We start from the raw sequence: 19,271 nt of genomic DNA on the forward strand, positions 1-19,271 counted from the left end.
TTCATTCTAAGAACAACAATAGACTGGCGAATTTCACATGAAAGTTCTCTTTTTCTGGCCATTTTGAGAGTATAATCGAACCCACAAATGTGATGCTCCAGATACTCAACTAGCTCAAAGGAAGGCCAGTTTTATAGCTTCTCTCACCAGCATAACTGTTTTCCGCTGTGCTAACATAATTGCACAAGGGTTTTCTAATCATCCATCAGTCTTCTAAGGCGATTAGCAAACAACGTACCATTAGAACACTGGAGTGATAGTTGCTGGAAATGGGCCTCTATACACCTATGTAGATATTTCATTAAAAACCAGACGTTTCCACCTAGAATAGTCATTTACCACATTAACAATTTATAGAGTGTATTTCTGATTAATTTAATGTTATCTTCATTGAAAAAAACAGTGATTTACTTTGAAAAATAAGGAAATTTCTAAGTGACCACAAACTTTTGAACGGTAGTGTAATTTTTTTAAATAAACAATATGAAAAAGTACCAAGTCAGGATGTACTCTTTACAGAGTATTTATAATCCATTGACGAGGACCACCTTCTTTGTGTGTACATCGCCGTACTGCTTTTCATGTGTGCCTGTAGGTGTCCACTGAAGAAGCAGCAGCGCCCTCTGCTGTTTGCAAAGATGAGTGAAAAAAAAAAGCTTACAGCACCTCTGAGATCAGGCATGTTTTTTTTAATTATCAAAAACTCCATAATTATACTTCGACATTACTGTACAGTATTTAAACACAAACACATGGAGCTGTTATTTAGCTCGATATACATCCAAACTTGAACACATCACATCTGACCATTTCCAGAAAACTGAAAAGAAAAATAAATACTAAAAAAATAATAATTGAATAAATTATTATTGATATTCATTTGGATACATCAATTCGACGCAATCACCTTACATACTCTTCAAATTGAACTGTTTTAAGTATACTATAAATACAAAACACTTGGCTTCAAACTACAGCTTCAAACTTTTTAACTTCAAACTATGAATATATTAACTGTTAACAGTTTACAGTATACTTAAATAAATATAAATAAACTTCAGCAATTCTTTTGCAGAAATATGAGCATATTTGCCTTTTCTGGCAAAATACGACACCTCTCCTGACTAATTGCATGTCCTGCACTGGAGAAAACCCTCTCAGATGGTGTGATGAGGCCTGTACACACAGGGATGAATTAGTGTGTTGGACAGATCATCCCAGGATGGGGGTCGGTAGCGAGGATTGAGGGCAGTGGTCATCTCTCTGTATAAAATACATTTGAGGAGATTTATTTGTCTTTTTGACAAATTGTCGTAATGGAACAGATTTTATACAAATATTGTTTTCACATCACTTGGAGTGATGTGAAACCATGGAGATTCCACAGTGGAAAAAGAATGCAGTCCCTTGACCACACATTTGGTCACAGACCTGTGGAGTTCCTCCACCTTCTCTTTTGTTAAATGAGCCTTCTTTGCCAAGGTGAGTGGCTGTTGAAGCTGGAGAGCCAAAAATATAAACATAAATAACGTTAAATATTTTACAGGCAACTATTGTAAATAGTAACTGATGACTGATTAAGAAACGACAACACATAGGCCCAAAACAAAATAAGCTTTAAATGTTACACCTCACACTTTTATTGTGCTCATTGCTTAGAAATGTATGTGGAAAACACTGAAGAAGGTCAAATACTCCAGACAGAGCATTCTAGCGTCTGTCTGCACGATGGAAAAGTACAGTGACACATCGAAGGTTTAGCTTAAAGCCTATTCATCAAATAACATGTCGCAAGAGTGAAAACAATGTCTGGTTAGCCTCGAGACTGATAGAAACAGGAACCAGGACTTTCCTGCGGTAGACCTAGTTTCGACCAGCAAGGTTTGACCTTCTGATTGCCAGCGACACATAGCTGAACCCGGTTTCTGCCTACGTTGCACATCATGCACACATACTGATAGCGTATCAAGGAAGGAGTGGAAATCCGTGAGCCTGGAGGGATGGACATCCCTGTGCTCCAATGAGGCCCTCAGAAAGTCTAAACCAAGAGCCGCCTCCACCATAATGAACCAATCACATCATTTGTCAGAAATATACATAACACTGCTGCGCACTCTGTTTAAGCGCCCTTTTTCTGTTCTTATGTGCAGATTCTAGGTCCATGCACGTTTAACTGCTGGACTAAATACTCCTGTTATAATTGAATAAATGTAATATTGCTTTTAAGACAATTCAACAAGTCGTGTATTGATTTCTATCCACAACACAACAGAAGCATCACTGCACATGCCATCGCTAGTTTCATTAACATTACACTGACTTGCTATGATGGCGGCAGGTAGCCTATCGTTTGCTAGTAGCTAGCTAGCTAACTTAAACGTGGTTATAATGCCTAATTTATCATTTGTTATTAGGCCTACTTTTATAAATGCAAGATTTGTAATCGTTACGTTACTAACCTGAGGTTAGGCTGCTGTTGTCATCATCGGTCTCCACTTGTTCAGGGTTGGGACCAGTCTCCCCATCGCCGGGGCCAGGGAGGCAAACAGAAACATTACAACAAGGAAATATACCTTGAGCTGAGCTCAGCAGTGCAACCTGGTGACATGGACTGCGAACGGAGTTAGTTCAATATATGGCTTCTTCACCTTGATGCTACAAGCCTAGCTTATGTGATGCCAGGAAAATACACCTTTACCCATCTCCATATGCGTCTAAAAAATTGTAAAAAAAATTGGGGGGGCATTTCTGCATTATTCGATAGTAACAGAGACAGAATGGGATGACATGCAGCAAAGTGCTCCGGCCGCTGTGGTTGGGACTCAGCCTTGCTGTGATACGCCTGTACATTTTAATCTCAGACCGTCTTCATGATGTTATGCCTCCACGCTGGCATCAGCCTTGGCTTGAGGCATTATGTTTTTGGGTTGTCTGTCATTATTATCATCTCAGGATCACCTTGAGGTCCACTTGGACTCACGGTCGAAATTTGGTGGTCAAAGAGCACAGGTCACCGTGACCTCACAAAACACGTTTCTGGCCATAACTTAAGAATTCATATGCTAATTATGACAATTTCACACAAATATCTAGGATAAGATGTAACTATGAGAACTTAAAAAGCAGGTGTGGTAGAAGTGACTGGGGTCATCACCAAGTAGAACAGGGAGGCCTCTGAGTACGAGGGTGCACATTGCTGTCACATCTGATTTCTAGAAGAGGATAATTAACAAAAAAAGTTCAAGATTACAAATATGTTTGTCAATGTGACAATGAAACAAGTGTCACCAGAATGTTTGTTTGTACGGACTCACCCGTGAATCAATTTGCTGCACAAACTCAGAAAATGTCTCTCCAACACTTCCTTTCTTGGACTTGAAGATTGTGACAAAACATGGTGTGTAGCGGTCCACAGCATCAAAAAAGTAATCCTACAGGTTTGTGGTGGCTCCAGTTAAACTCTGCAAAGACCTAGAACACAGAAAAAAACATCCAGTGACTTTTTGAAAACCATTCTGCAAACAAAAACACCGTCACAACTGTTAACATCACTGCAATTGCCAAATTGAATCAATAGCATACTGCTATTTAGTATTTAGTCACCAGGCTGAATGACAGGACAAAGTATTGATTGAAAATTGATTTTGATTTAACTTTTTCTACAGCTAGCTAGTCTATTAATTCTAATAAAATTGTAGTGTGGTAAACGCCTTGTCAAAAACTGCTCCACTGCTGATTATAACCCTTTAAGCTTAAATATCCTCCAAATTATAGGCTACTGGCATCTCACCTTTAGTGAACCGGCATCCCGTGTTGACGAAGCAGCTCTTCAAGAGCCCTCGGGCAGTTATAGTGAGCACTTTCTGAAAAGGACAAAGAATTTTTAAGTTATAAGGAAGTTATAGTGTTGTTGTTTAGAGACAAATTCCTTGATAAATGCTTTACCAGCATCACAGGAAAATACTTGTTTTATATATATATATATATATATATATATATATATATATATATATATATATACACACACACATATACATACACATATGTGTATATATATACACACATATGTGTATATATATATATATACACACACATATACATACACATATGTGTATATATATATATACACACATATGTGTATATATATATACACATATGTGTATATATATATACACATATATACATACATATATATATATACACATATGTGTGTATATATATATACACATATGTATATATATATATATATACATACACATACATATATACACACACACAGTGTGTGTGTGTGTGTGTGTGTGTGTGTGTGTGTGTGTGTGTGTGTGTGTGTGTGTGTGTGTGTGTGTGTGTGTGTGTGTGTCCCAAGCCTGAATGCTCTGCTATACCAAATTGTGAGAAAACAGAAAATTCAGAAAAAAGTATTTCCTATATTTTAAATACAAAATACATGTATTGTACATTTTCTGGCACCAGTATTTTGTATTTTATTTTAATACATTTATTTGAGGGGTATTTTGTATCAAAATACATTTTGATGTATTTTTGCCCATCTCTGAGTGTAATATCTATAAAATCCAACAATATAAAAAACAGTAAGAGGTTATCACTTTCACCTAACTACAAGTAAACAATAGCTGGACAGAAGTTATAACAGGTTTCATCTAGTTCTACCGCAAATATGTCTATTTGAAAACGGCGAATAGTATGAGACAGCTACATTTGCTTAAATAAGATCTCACATTCATTAAACTGAAAAATAGTGGACAGGTTCTCTGCATATTAACTCCTATTATTAAATGTTTCTATTTCAGCAGGGGCTTTCAACCTCAAGCTGTATTTAGCTCTAGTCACATGGCCTTCACTTTATATTAAACATTTGCAAAAAAATACCCAAAAAAAGCAAATCACAATACTGGATCTTTTCAGTTTCAAGCCACACAACATATCTCTTTCTTAAAGGAGGAACAACAAGACTGAGCCAGTTAGATAATATTCCTCTTATGTTGTCTACGGAAGGAACCACTCACACAAACCTTAAACTGATGGAATATGGTGTAAACGTTCACCGCCAAAACAGAACATTTGCCACACAAGACTATTATAAGGTTTTTCAGAATGCTTTTGTTTTGTTTCAGCACCACCACGTACGGTAATAACCTGGTGTTCCGTTCAACAATGTTGATATATATAACTCATGGAAGTTGGTGAGTGTGTCACAGCTCTGCCCCTTCTCTTCTTCTTTTAAGTTTTTTGGCAGATGGCATCCAATGAAAGGTGCATTTCCACCACCTACTGTATTGGAGTGTGGACCAGAGTATCTATCCCATTACAACAACACCAACAAAAAAACAAAAACAAAAAACACAGACAAATAAACAAAACAAGACTAATAAAATAAAAAAAGAATAAAAAAAAAAAAAGAGTTCTATCAATTTGGTCACTTAAATTCTTTTACTCAATCCAGTTTCTTTTACGTATTGTAGTACCTTTCCTGCCCCCAAGGCTAATGCATCTTCTAGGTTTAGTTCTTCATTCCCAGCTTCCTCTTCAACCTGTCTCGCTTGAGTATGAATTTCTAGCAATGACAAATTACATGGTCTACAGATTCTGGTATTTGGCAGTGCTCACATAGTCCTGTTGGGTGTTTATTTATTAGTTGCATTGTTTTGTTCAGCCTTGTGTGTTCAATCGTCAGTCTGGTTAGCATGTTTTCTTCTGCTTTGCTGAGTAAAATGTCTGTCTTGTGCTGACTTTCTAAAGCTTGTTTTGCTAATTTATCTGCTCTTTCATTTCCTTTTACCCCTCTGTGTGCTGGTACCCACATAAATGATACAAAAATTCCCATATTCTTAAGTCGGAACAGTGTTTCGCATATTTAATTAATTAAATCCGGCCTGCTGTGGGATGTGAATGATTGTAATGAGGATAATGCTGAACTGGAATCTGAACAGACGATGACCTTTTTTATCCGAACCTCCTCTACCCACTGCAGTGCTGTTAAAATGGCCAATGTCTCAACTGTATAAACAGACAGATGGTCTGATGTTCTCTTTTTGACTTCATATTGCAAGGTTCGTATGGTGACTGCAAAACCAGTTCTACCTGTATTATGATCTTTAGATCCATCTGTGTATGCTGGAGTAAATGCTTGATATGTTGTCTGTAGTCTATCCTCCACCACTCCTGCCATGATATCAATGTCTTTAAATGCTTGAGTTTTGTCCAAAAAATAATTATCAACTGACACTGATGGAAATAGCCATGGTGGTGTAGTTGGTAACGGTACTGTAGGAGTGAATGTTACCTGATCCAATGACATCTCTCTTGTTAATGCTCCACTGCTCCATGCAAAACATTCCTGTTTGGCCCTTTCTCTTTCCCAACATGGCAGAAGCACCTTTGTGGTCGGATGATTATCTCCAGAATGTCCTTGAAGATTGGCCCAGTAGTTCATAGTTAAGAGCTTGCGTCTCAAATGCAGCGGCATTTCACCCACCTCCACCTGAAGGGCAGCCACAGGACTTGACTTAAAAGCACCACAACACAGTCTCAGAGCTTGGGATTGCAACACTTCCAGCTTCTTTAGTGAAGTTTTTGCAGCTGATCCAAATACCACACAACCATAATCAAGGACTGACCTCATCAGCGCGATATAAATATTTTTGATTGCAGACCTGCTGGCTCCCCATTCTGACTCTGTTAGACACCTCATTACATAAAACCTTTTTACATTTCATAACTATCCTCTGAATATGCTCATTCCATGTTAATTTATCGTCAAACCACACCCCAAGAAACCTAAAAACTTTCACTTGTTCAATCTTTTGTCTGTACATCTTTATCTGAACATCCACTCCTCTCTTTCTGGTAAACATAATTGTTTTAGTTTTTCCCCACAGAAAATTTGAATCCCCATGAAAAGGACCATCTTTCTACCACATTCACAGCCTCTTGTACTTTCCCTTTAATATGGTTTATGTTCTTCCCCCTCTTCCACAGTGCCCCATCATCAGCAAATAGGGATCTCCCAATATCACCCTGAACTTGAAGGAAAACATTATTTATCATGATGGAGAACAGAATCAGACTGATGACACTACCCTGTGGTGTACCATTCTCTACCAGGTCTTCTAGATAGTGCTGTCCCAATTCTGACTTGAATAAATCTGTTACTCAAAAAATCTTTAATCCAATTATATGTTCTGCCACCTATTCCTATCATATTTAATTTAATCAATAACCCCTCCCTCCACACCATATCATATGCTTTTTCTACATCAAAAAACACAGCCATCACTGACTCCTTATTCTCCTGGGCCTTCTTGATTTCTGTTTCTAAACAAATAATTGGGTCCATAGTTCCTCTACCTTTCCGAAAACCACTTTGATGAGGTGTTATCATTCCCCTGGACTCCATCTAAAATGTTAATCTATCTGTAGTCATTCTTTCCATTATCTTACCTACATGGGATGTTAATGCTATGGATCTATAATTTATTGGGTTTGATGAGTCTTTGCCTGGTTTCCTGATTGGGATAATCACAGCTTTTTTCCAAGAACTAGGTAGTCTCCCCACTTCCCAAAGCTTATGATAAAAAAATAACAATTTCTTCATGGCTATACTACCTAAATGCTTAAGCATTATATAACAAATTTCATCCTTCCCTGGCGATGTAAGTCCTCCTCTTTCTATTGCTCTTTTCATCTCTTCTAAAGTAAATGGAGCATCATTTGAACTATTAGTATTGTCTCTTTTCCCAAGGATATCAGGATGAGCTGCTCGCGTCCTTTCCCTTCCTCTCTTACCTTCTGCTGTCAGGTTGGCAGAGCTGTGGATTTCTGTTAATGCTTTTGCTATCATCTCTGCCCTCTCCCCATCCAACGCTGCTTTTTCCTCCCCCCTCTTCAATACTGGATACTCTTCTAATTCCTCTCATGCTTCTAATCATCCCCCAAAACTCTCCCACAGGTGTTGCTCTTCCAATTCTGCTACAATAATTCTGCCAGCTTTCCCTTTTTGCTTTACACTCTCAATATCTTCATTTAATTTAATTTTATCCATTTCTCGCTCACATATATACTCAAAAAGTTCCCACTTTGCCCTACTAAACACCCACTTACCTACTATATCTCCCTGTTCCTTACTCCTTTGTAATGATACTTTACAACTTATTGGGAAGTGATCACTACCCACTGATGTTTCATCTTCTATATCCCACTCACATATCGCTGCTAAATTTCTTGATACAATAGTTAAATCTAGTGCAGACGTCTTCCCCGTGTGGACATCTAATCTAGTCCCTCTACCATCATTTAAACAAACCAAATTATTTTCTTCTAGTAACTCTTCTATTACCTCTCCATTTGCATCTGTTCTTACTCCACCCCATAACGTGCTATGTGCATTAAAATCTCCACATACCAACACCTTGTTGCCACCTATCCCTTCAATTTGTGCCAATCTATTTGCCTCTAACTTTTTACAAGGATTATAAAAATTAATAATTATGAACTCTCCTTCACTTGTCCAGATCTCCACAGTTACATATTCTAGCTCAGTTCCTATTTTTACCTCTCTAAATGAAATGTCTTCACTAATAAATGTGGCACATCCTCCTCCTAGCCCACCCTCCCTATCACCCCTAACACACGTGTATCCAGCTATTCTGAAGTCCAAATTTGACCGTAACCATGTTTCCTGTATGCATATGACATCTGGTTTACTAGATACATTTTCAACATATTTTTTAATTCTTGTCCATTAGCCAACAAACTCCTAGCATTCCATTGTAGTAGGTGAAGCATTGTGTATTAAAACTATCCGTCCCATATTTGCTCTTGACTTGCTTGACTACTGAGATAATTTCTTACTTCCTCCCAAGTTAGTCCTCTGATATCTAGGTGGTGAACTGCTGCTTTAACAAGATCTGGATTCTCTCTGTCTTGGATTTACTACCCCTGCTATGAAAGTGACTAGCTTTTTTAAGTCGACCATTATCTTTCCCTCATTTGACTGGTCTAGGACTGCTGTGGGTTGTTTTACTGCCTTACTTCTTCCATCCGTCCCTCCACTCTGGTCGACCCTCTTCACTGCCTCTGCATAGGTGATTTTATTCTGCACCCTCACCTGCTGTATTTCCCTCTCCCTTTTCAACACCTCACACCCATAGTAAGCCACACTGTGATCACCCCCGCAGTTACAACACTTTGGTTGTTCATGTCTACATTTCCCCTACTCGTGGTCTTTTCCACACCTCGCACACCTCCTTCTGCCTTTACATGCTTTAGCTGTATGTCTGAACCTTTGGCAGTTGTAACACCTCATATGCTTTGGAATGAACTCCTTAACAGTGTAACTCAGGTAGCCTAAAGAGACTTTCTGTGGTAGTTCTTCCTCCTCAAAATCCAGCACAACGTAATCACTGTCTTTCCTTATTCCCTCTCGAGTTACCTGCAGCCTTTGGGCTCCTTTCAAAGTTCCTCCTTTAAGGTTCGCTTTAATTTCCTCCATTGTTACTCCAACTGACACCCCTCAAATCACTCCCTTACTCCACTTACTTTCCTTTTGGATACGGTTTGTACTCACTACTTTAAAGCGCACTATTTCCTTAATCCTGTCCGCTCGCTCTCTTTGCTCTTCATTTCTACAAACAATCAACAAGTTTCCGTTTTTCAAAACTTTCGCCATGAGAATATCTCCGATCTGGTTTTTTAATACAATGGTTAGTTTCACCGGGCTCATGGCAGAAACACCTCTCTCTTCTCCAAACCTCAAAATGATTTTAAACTCCGAACTGTCTAGTTCCTCTGGTCCTCCACCACTATCTCCACCACTCCTGATTTTCTTTGTGCTAGACGTGATAAAATCCCCAACTCTTTTCTCACTCCTTTTCCCACTACCTTGCCTAGTCTCCATACTGTTATCACTCTCTACCAAGTCAGACTCTCCCCACTCTGGTCCATTCACAACACAGTTGTGCCGCCCCACCACAATTTTCTTCATATAATTATGTTTCCCCATTCTGGAATCTTCTCTTTTTCGACCTCCAACTGACAGATGTGCCTTGATGACAGAATCATCTGTCAGGTTCCTCTCACTGTTTTGTTTTGTAGTTTTCACCATCCAACCTCTCCGACCTCCGGCTCTCTCTGCCCCTTCTCTCCTGTCACTCTATCTCTCACTCACCTAATCAGCTCATTCAGTGCACCTGTTAGTCACACCCTCCTCATCAGCCCAATCACTCTCACCTGCTCTCTCTGCTGCACCTACTATTTAGACCCCAGTCTCACACACACACACTCACCGCCAGATCGTTCTCTGCTTCCATGCAAGACCTTCCAGCGTTTTCCCTTTGGACTGATTTCCCGTTACCGACCCTGCCTGTCTTGGACTACCCCGCCTTGCCTCTGCCCCGGTAATTCACTCAGCCTTCTTTTCCCGACCCCGAGATACCGACCCTGCCTGTTTGTGACTACCCTGCCTTGCCTCTGCCCCGGTAATTCACTCAGCCTTCTGTCCCCGACCACGAGAGCCTGCCGCTGTGTTCCTGTGAAGATTCAACCTGTTCTGTGTTAGAAAGAAATTAAAGCTTTGATTCAAATCATCCCTGGTGTTTGTCGTACTGCTCCTGGGTCCTTACTACACCCGTTACAGAGTGTTTATCTTCAACTCTGATCTCACCCAGTATCTTATACGCACATCACAGCCTCTGAACTCCTGCCCACATCTCGGTTCGCATTTTGTCAGCAACTCAAAGGTAAAACAGGAATTTACATCTTAATACAACAAATCTATGTTAAGAAAAGGAATACGCTTTGGAGTATGGGGAGAGTAACATGAGGAGATACTGAGCAGTAAACTGCATGAATGGCAAAAGTGATGGGTCAAGAGTGCCCAGTATCTTAACTGGAGAATATCCATTAAAGTGTATATAACTAGTGACATGCATCTAATAGCCTGGTCAAAGTCAGAGTACTGGATCTTAATGGTGGATGCTTTTGCACAGTAATTGAGGAGAAAGAAACACTCATCTCCTTTGGTTACTGTGAGTTTGTGGTTGTTTTATTGAGAAGAACAGCAACAGTTCTCAGGTACTCAGTCAGTAAGTCTCTTTTCTTGTTCTCAAACAGGAATTTCATACAGGGTAGCGGTATTATACAAAGAGGTCCCATGTCCTTAATCTGTGCCAGGGCTTTATGCTTTACCAGCATACAGCAGATTGATTAACCTCTGATTGATCTGTAACAAGGAGACGGAAAGCTACATTAATCAATATTTTTTAATGAATGTGTTATTATCCTATGTAACATGAGAGATGTCATCCATCCCAACAGCTCTGAGGAACAATCAGCCTCTTTAGGTTGCTGTTTTTATTTAGTTTTTTCATTTTATGGACTGCAAATTTAATGTATGGTTGAATCTCACGGCTCTCATCAACCCTGTTTCAAGCATTAAACAGCTGTTTGTTTATTGTACCTTCACAGTAACAAACTGATAAATAAATAAAAAGGCAGTACAACCAATAAAGCCAAAGTTCAGTAAATGTTGGACTTTGTTAGGGGCCATTGTGAGGAATTTAAGGTTTAGAAGCATTCCTAGTATGTTTAATAACACCCCAAGTGGTGGATATTTTGTCAGTTTACTTATGTTTTAAACCAAAGGTATAATTATTTAATTTGTCATAACATGTTTGCTTGTAGAAGTTTAAATCAGGGAGTGTGGTCATTGAATGTGTATTGAGTGTCTGTGAGGGGGTTTGAGGAATGTGCCAGCAGCAGGGATATGTGCTGGCTGCGTGAGGTGTTTCACCAGAAAAATGGGTTATCAGCCAAGGGTGAGCTTATTGAATTTCAACCAATCGTGGAGCTGATCGATAGGCTGAAGAATGTAACTTTGGGGGGAAAAGTGAACTGTAAGTCCGAGGAGAGAATCAGACCTTCTCCTGACTGTGGTGGAAATTAAAGTATTTCCTTGTGAGAAATCAAAAAAGTATCTTAAGCGTTCTGTCTTTTAAGGATTTATTACAGGATAAGAAAAATTATAAAAAGAATAGTGAACAGATTAATAAAACAGTCATAGATTACAATACAGCTGTATAGCAGAGAGCGTTCCTTCACCCATGGCAGAACAAAGGAAGACTTTCCCTTCTCTGCAAAGAAGGCCCTTCTTAAATGCCTGTCTGAGCGGAGTATCACCCTCCTCAGCAGAAACTACGTATCAATCAAAGTCCAGCTGTCCAGTTCCCTGTGGCCTAGGGATGTTTACATAAAATCAGGTAACCATCTGTTTTCTATAAGGCCCTATCAAATGGAAGTTGCCCCCCTCTGTTCCCATAATAAGCAGAAAACTTTTTGCCACTGCTTTGCTGACGAAAGACGCAGCAGTGTCAGAGAGTTGAGACCCTAACACCATGATTATGATATTAATGTTCCATGTCTGCTGAATGGTTAGACAATTATTTGATAAGATATCAGCCATAAATAACAATGGGTTGCAGTGGACTTAAGGACATAATTCACGGGTTCCCTTTAAGGGAAAGAGAGTAACCATAATGACGCAACGTCAGGTTGGGAGTTAAAGGTGAGAAGGAAGTGAGTGTTTGTTTGTCATGTCAGGAAATAAACGGCGACAAAGGCGTGCAGCCAAAAAGAGAAGTTGCTATACTTGTTTATTCCAGCGCTCCTACAGGGTTATTTGACGGTCTTATGTATCTGTCAGCTCAGATGTAGCCAACAATGAAGCCTAGTCTGAAGCAGGTTTTGCAAACTTATTTTTGACTGCAATGAAAGCTGCGCATCATCACAGAATGTGAAAAAAAACGACACTACCAACTGCAGTGCTCATTTGAGTAAGGCTGACTGCTCTCCCGCAGAGATGACATTGAGAATAAAAAACGTTACGTTGGAACGCGCCGAAGCCTACAGCTGAACCGTGATAGAAAAGTACTTCAAACCTTTTCTCATGATGGAATGAAGGATCGAAGTGTCAACATGCTCTGTCACCACCTTTAAGTTACAGTTTGGTCCTGCTAACGCTTTTTCTTGGAGGGACCACATTTCAGATTGGGATCATTTACTCTGTGCCACATGAGGTACAATTGAGCTGGAAGGAATCTGTGTACCAGTAAAACGTCTTTATAATAGCAAGGATCGTATTTATCTTGTGTGCTGGAGATGTGCAGTCCTCTCGTCTGCACACCCATATGAGAAGAAGGACTTAGTCCTGCTTTAGCGAGACACATCCCCATGTACACATCATCAAGGGGGAGAATAGGAATGGACTGGGACATATTGTATATGACCAAAGCTGTGTAGCCAGACAGGAGGAAGCCCCCACCACCAAGGAAGGGGGGATATGAGTTTGCCTCATGTAGCTGAACTGGGACAAAATACTTGCTCCATGACGCTCTAACAGGACTCTCATTGTCGAGCACATAGCCAGTAAAGAGGTGCTTGCCTCCGTCGTTGTCCTTGAGGCCTTGGAGATACACGACCATGTTGTTTGTGCTGACAAAGACGTCATCATCACCATTTAGCAGGAAGCGAGCGTTAGGACAGTTTCTTTCCATCCATTCCAGGAAAAGTATCTGCTTCAAGGTGAGGTTGTAGAATACTTCATTAAAGTCCCATTGGAGGATGTCATTATGCTCTCGTTGCTCCAGCTCAAGTAGTTTGTTTAGTCTCTCTTTCTTAAATCCAGTATTCATCGTTCCAGTGGTGAAGATTCTTCGGATCCACACACCATTGTGTAACCTCTCTTCAGCCCAGGTTTTACGTAGCACCTCTCGACGGTCGTAGTTCACAGGAGAACTTTTAATGACGAGCAGAAGGAAGACTTCTGCAGATTTATCAACTCCTCCACATTTGTCAGGAAGGTCCAGCAGCATGGGGTAATGGCGACAGTGTTGATAATAGAAAACGTCTTTTAAATCACCAGAAAAAGAGCTGAAGCCTGTGATGTTGGCAGCAGACGTATTTCTTTGACATTTTGGCCAGGAGTACACATAGGAGTTATTTGTGGAGGGTTGCCTTACTTGAATGTTCTCCTCTTTCACATCTATGTTGAGGTGGATGTTTTTGTGGTCAAAAAATTCATTGCAGAGAAAGAGGACCAGTAGACCAAGAGCTCCCACCAGCAACAAAGTTCTTACCCTGATGTTTCTCATCCTTGAAACTCTGTAGTGACAAAACAAAGTTTTCTTATCAGAACATCTCAGTATGACATAAAAACTAACTAACTAAAACACTTTGAACTATATGAAATAGCCTTTCATATAGTCTCATAAAAGTTTCCTATTAGCACTGGTTTGATGTATTGTTCACATTGTTTCAACAAATCTTAATATTTGCGGTCAAATCAATTCACAAGCTTTGCTGTCAACAAATGAATCAAATTCCTGTCTATGAAGGGTGTGGAGAAAAACATAATGAATGTTAGGAAAGTTTAAGGTGTCACTTTCTTAATCATCAGAATTAGAATACCATTAAGAACCTGGACTGTATTAGCCATCAACTCAATTTGGTTGTATGTCCTTTTGTCCTCTAATAATCATGTGTCCATAAGTGTTGAACAACTACATTGTAATTGTGTCAGCAAACTGTGAACTGTGGACACATTTAAATACTTTAACTCAGCTCCTGCTGTATTATATTTGTTGTAAAGGGGTAAACAGTGGAAACCTTATGAGACAGTGCAGCCATCATTTTTCTGAACAAAGCAGCTGCTGTGCCACTTTTAGTGCACCTGATCCGCTGCAACTCAAACATCCAACTCCGCTGTTAACTTAGAAAGCACCAGTTTAAAAACTAACGTCAAAGTTAGCACACAGCAGAGTACTTTGTTAGTCTGTTGGTGTTTCCTAAGCCAATATCGTGCAAATTAACATTGTACTTCCTGCTCATTCTGCAGCATTATTTCAACTAACAAATAATTTACTGGAGATGCAACAGATAGTCTGAAAGCGGTTTTAAATATCCAAAAGATTTTCTTTCTGAGTCAGAGGCAAGAAATATAGACTGTAGAATTTTACCTCATTTTAAATCTACAATATGAATATGTCCCCTCATTTGAAAAGCACATATTTGTAGCATCAACTGTTGCTTGACCTGCCTCTCTTAAGAACGATGCATAAAAAGAGACTTTTCTGTTCCAAAAACATAAGACTTGGATCTGAAATGAAAACATTTTTACTGTTTGAACTTTGTCTTATAATATGAGGTGGGTGAATGCCCGTAAATTAAAGCTTTCGTGTATTTCCTCTTACTGCTTGAATAACAAGCAGAGGCCAACAGGAGCGAGCAGACTGAGCGTCAGAGCAGACATGAGGTGGCTTGGCATCTCCTGCAGAATCCTCACATGCTGCACTATTACAGAACATAGGGTGGAAACAAACCAAATGCTGTCATGTCTCCCAAAATGGGTGGAACATGTTACATATAGATGACGTCAGGTATTTGATCATAAGAACAAACTAAATACTCATTCAGCAAAGCGTGAAAAAAGGGAAAGGCCCAACCAAATATGACATTCACTGTCAAATGTCGGCTCAATAGTTGACAGTATATGCTTCATGGATACATTATTTTTCTTTTTTTACAACATGTTAACCTATTTTTGTTACCAGATATCTAAATGACCTGCAGTTACATTTTTGGTCAGTCGGCTAATAACGTGAAGACTTCACTTTCATTTGTTCTTCCTCTAAGTTTCTGCTATAGTCCTCACAGGGTTTATACAATCATGACAGATAATGACACTGTAATCTGAAATCTGTTGTACAATTTGTATCACCCACACAAGAAAGTGGAAACGAAAACAGTCTCATTTATAAACACTGGTGAAAAATAACTAAAGAACTGGAGGCAACTAATATATTTATAGAGTACTTCCATTTTATGCTACTCTATACTTCTACTTAGGAAAATTACAGACAGAAATATATACACATATATATATATATATATATGTGTATATATATGTATATACACATATACACACATATATATATATATGTGTAATAAGATTCTAAGTCAGCCCCTAGTTACATTTCAAATTATCCATCATTTCACAAAAAAAGCAAAAAAAAAAAAGATTACAGAAAAGTCCACATTTAAAACAGATTTATTCAGCAGTACTTTAGTGTTTTCTTCTTCCGCTCCCATTATTCATTTAAGAAACCCTCAGATGTATCTTTGGAAGGGCCCGGCCCCTAGTTTGGCTAAGTGGGATTGGCTTTTATTGTAATTGAGTATTTTTCCATCGATGTATTTGTACTTTTCTGTAAGTAGCTAAAGACAATGATTGTTTCCATAAACCCCAGTTTTTTGAATAAGCACACAAATATATAATGGAATAGTAATATACATCGTCGTGTTTAAGGGCAGAATCATTCGGCCCGCATAAAACATTGTACTGGCAGACTTTTATCAGGATAATGCACATTGTCCTCACTGGATCCAGTGCATTGACGCAGATTTTGTCTGAGAGGAAGTCGTATTTTGAAGGATCATGTGTCAACAACAGCATACCACTAAAGGGATAGTTACCTACCACTGAACAAGTAGCATACTACTCCAGGGATAGTTACCTATTGTTGAACAACAGTGGCATACCACTCTAGGGATAGGTACCTACCGCTGAACAACAATGGCATACCACTCTAGGGATAGGTACCTACTACTGAACAGCATACCATCGACCACTTTTCGATCTCGGCGTCACTCCCTCAAACACTGAATTAAAATAGCATTAAGAGTGAAACGCTGAATTAAAATAGTATCAAGGACAGTGTAATAGAACTGCATCACAGGCTTGTTAACAAGTCTTATACACATTTATAGTTAATTTGAACTGCATGAACTCAAGGGCAGAATCATTTATCCAGCACAAAACATTGTACTGGCAGACTTTTATCAGGATAATGCACATTGTCCTCACTGGATCCAGTGCATTGACGCAGATTTTGCCTGAGAGGAAGTTGTATTTTGAAGGATCATGTTACTTTTATGTTTAACTCACATAACGGAATATTCATAACGATGTCATATAGACCAGTCTCTGCAAGATATAACCGTGAATAAACAACTAAAATATAAGCTTTGATTAATACAAGACGGATTTAAAATACTTTTTTTTCTGTCTGAAGCGTTGTTTTTCCGAGCGTTGATCTGAAATGGGCTTGTAGCCAATCAAGGAGGCCTATCACAATTCACTGTAATAAAATTGTATCGACCAAAGCTTGACTAAAATAAAGATGTTACTGTTAGGCTATCATAAATATGTCCTGTTACTTTAAAACGGAAACTCCCAGTAGAAGTGAGTAACGTTATAACATGTTAGCTATAGCCGAGTGTACAAACAGCATTAGACCTTGACGTTGATTGTATTATTAAGTAAGTGTAGACTGCTTACCGTTAAAGGAGATAGTTCCTCTCTTGTGTCTCTGTAGCTCCAGTGACTATTGATGAGTCCAGTGTGCAGCAGCATGTCACCGCTGTCAGCATGTTGGGCGGAGCCAGTTCCTGCTGTTCAGTCGGGCGGCGGGAGAGTGTCATCTATCTATCTGTCTGTCTGTCTAGGTGGGCAGACAGATATCACAGCCTACTTCTATGCAGTATTTTTACAGTTTTTTTTTAACAGTTGCTAACAAGCATTTACTTATACATAAGATACTTTGTCTAAACTCTTACCACAGCAACTCACCTACATCACACAATTGGCCAAATAGTTCATTTTCTGCTCAAAACCACATTGTGTTCATTAAGCGTACATAGTGAATGAGTCATCTTTACTTTGTAGAGGAGAACAAATAGTCACATAATTGCTGCAGTAAAAACAAGATGAAATTGCTGACAGTGATCAACAAAACATCCGAGATACAAGGCCTTTGGTCCCAAGTGTGTGCAAATAAAATACAGTAAAAATGGCACGGAAGGGGAAACACAAAAATAGTTCTATACAATCTTTACAATCTTCAGCATTTGGCCACACGTTTTCATCCACATCACATCTTATGTTGCCTCTCCCTATTCAGATATTTTGCAATGTTTCAATCATCAGTTCGTTCAGAAATGCTTATCAGCTTTTTGTAGTTGCAGAAGTAGAGGCTCTAAACTATGTTTAAGGTTTTGGACATTATGTATTAATTTATAGCATGCTGTGTGCAAGCATTTGTAAATAAGTCAAAAAAGATCCATCATTTTGGTTTTGGGTAGGTATAGCATACCACTCCAGGGATAGGTACCTACTGCTGAACAACAATGGCATACCACTTTAGGGATAGGTACTGTCAAAAAGGGTTGAGATCCCAGGAAGGCTGCCTTAAAGAAGGAATACATGTTCGGTATGTAAAACAGGCTAAATGGACACAAAATCAATAATAATTTTTAAGCAAGTGTGTATTACAAAAATATATGAAGTGATTTAACAAGTGTAAACTGATAATAATGATGTATCTGTAAACTTTATTAAGTAAAAAGATTAGTCTGTGTGTGCTGAAGCACCAATGTATGCTGAGGCACCAATGTATGTGGAAAGAGCTAGAACGAGGAGAAGTATGCTTGGGTGCGGACCTTAGAGGATGAGGTCATAACGGGGTTTGAGTTTGTGGGCCTGACAGAGACGCACACACTAGAACATGGGTGTAACCCTTTTTGGGTGTAACCAAGAAGCACCAGAGCAATGTATGAGGAAAGAACTAGAACGAGGGGGAAGTTTGGGGTGTGGGCCTTAGAGATGAGGTCATATCGGGTTTTGGGTGTAACCAAGCATATACACAGAGAATCGATAAAGTAATGTTAATCATGTGCCAGAAAAGGGAGTGTTGGGGAAGGGGGAGACAGCCCAAAAGGGCTATAAAAAGTGTGACTTGCAAAGGCAAGACAGGATTCATCGCAAGAAGCCTTCCAAGTGCTCGACGGAGACCACTGGACCTCGTTTGACAGCAGCATCAGAGGACTTTGTCTTTGTTCACGGAGAGAAGACCGCAGTTCGTGACCAAGGATTAAAAGACGGAGATTTTACTCTCCCCCGTTTGACTTTAACACCCGGACGACAGAAGGACACAGCCCTAAAGACTTTGTACTGAGCCTGAAGGATCGCTGAACGGACTTTGTCGTCCCAGTCAGGAGGAGCTGGAGGTTCCGGCTGGACCTTGGCTCCTAAAACCACAAAAGGATTTATTACTTCTTCAATACAGCTCCACCGAGCCTCGGCACCGAAATGATGAGTATATAAAAAACCATATAATCTAAAAGAAATTGTAACGAATCGA

General features: G+C 39.3%; 1 pseudogene; it reads right to left on the minus strand.

Annotated features, from left to right (window-relative positions):
* Positions 1 to 725: 725 nt before the first annotated feature.
* LOC137890722 (N-acetyllactosaminide beta-1,3-N-acetylglucosaminyltransferase 3 pseudogene) lies at positions 726 to 19,150 on the minus strand (annotated as a pseudogene).
* Positions 19,151 to 19,271: the final 121 nt, after the last annotated feature.

Source organism: Cebidichthys violaceus, unplaced genomic scaffold, assembly GCF_023349555.1.
Source record: "Cebidichthys violaceus isolate CVI_PGR_0920_01 unplaced genomic scaffold, fCebVio1.0.p SCAF_68, whole genome shotgun sequence".
NCBI classification, from domain to species: domain Eukaryota; kingdom Metazoa; phylum Chordata; class Actinopteri; order Perciformes; family Stichaeidae; genus Cebidichthys; species Cebidichthys violaceus.